The following is a 1,531-nucleotide window of genomic DNA, read 5'->3' on the forward strand; positions in this document are numbered from 1 at the left end:
AAAAAAAAAAAAAAAAAAGTAAAATTTTAAATTAATACTATGAATTTTAGCATTTGCTTTTATGTTGCACAATGCCAGTTTTAAATGTAAATAAATAAGCATTTAACTTCTATGTGGACTCACTGAAATTACACAATTTGCCTTTTGTAGCTTATACATTAATATGTATTTTGCTCTTGCCAGAACAGTGGAAATCTTTTGCAAAACTAATTCAACTGTTTTTGTTTTGCTTCTTGATACATGGATATTCTGCCAACACTCTACCTGTGCTTTATGACTGAGGGAAAAATGACTAAAAGAAAAATGAACTATGGGTTGCCATATCTTTGCCTTTCCTTCTATGTTATAATTTTCAACATAAGTGGTTTGCTAATATAGGAAAACAACATGAACATAAAAGATGTGGGTCAAGCATGGCGGCTCATGCCTGTAATCCCAGCACTTTGGGAGGCTGAGGCGGGTGGGTCATGAGGTCAGGAGTTCGAGACCAGCCTGGCTATTATGGTGAAACCCCATCTCTACTAAATACACAAAAATTAGCCAGGCATGGTGGCACACGCCTATAGTCTCAGCTACTTGGGAGGCTGAGGCAGGAGAATTGCTTGAATCTGGGAAGTGGAGGTTCCAGTGAGCCGAGGTCACACCACTGCACTCCAGCCTGGGCAACAGAGTGAGACTCCATCTCAGAAAAAAAAAAAAAAAAAAAAAAAAAAAGATGTGATGGGATTCCTTGGTTGTTAATATTTCTCAGAATGCCACTGCCTTTCTTCTGCATTCAAAGCAAGTTTTGGTTCAAACAGAAAGCATGGCCTCCTGGGGAGGTCAATACCATCACATTGTAGTGTAGACATAGCATATTTGTAATATTTGTAATTGTAGACATATTTACTTTGTTCTTACTTTGAGTCTTTCTGAAATCCCAAGGACAGTTGAGTCCACTAGAATTCTGTGTTCATGGGCATCTCAGACAACACAGTATATACAAACAAGGCAGCAAGACATAGAGGGCACACATATTGCATGTGTCTCCTCTGCTCATGTGCATCCTCTATTTTTCCATCAGAGTTTATGTACACACATTTAAAGATAAAATTTTTATAATACACACATTTAAAGATAAAATTTTTAAGAAATCCAGATGACAGCAGCAGAGCATTAAACCAAGCATGGAACCCTTCTAAGTACTGGGCCCTCTGTGAATCCACAGGCTGCATACCCATGAAGTTGGCCCTGCCTGTGTCATTATGTAATAGGCACTATTCTAAATGCTTTACATTTTCATGAATTCAATCCTTTCAATATGGCGAACAATTCATATTTGGACTATATGTTCTCTAACAGCTGTTTGGTCAAGATTTATCTGAGTGTGACTTTGCCTGAAACTTGTCACTTCTTACAGTATTTCTGCTTAGTATGTTTTGAGGTGAAAAAGTCATAAAGACAACAAAAGGAGACATTGCTGAAGAAATGGTATAACTTTTAAAGATTTGCTACAGCAGAGAGTTGTCAACCAAATGGTCGTTACATGAGC

The sequence above is a fragment of the Colobus angolensis genome, unplaced genomic scaffold (genome assembly GCF_000951035.1).
Source record: "Colobus angolensis palliatus isolate OR3802 unplaced genomic scaffold, Cang.pa_1.0 Scaffold465, whole genome shotgun sequence".
Taxonomy (NCBI): Eukaryota; Metazoa; Chordata; class Mammalia; order Primates; family Cercopithecidae; genus Colobus; species Colobus angolensis.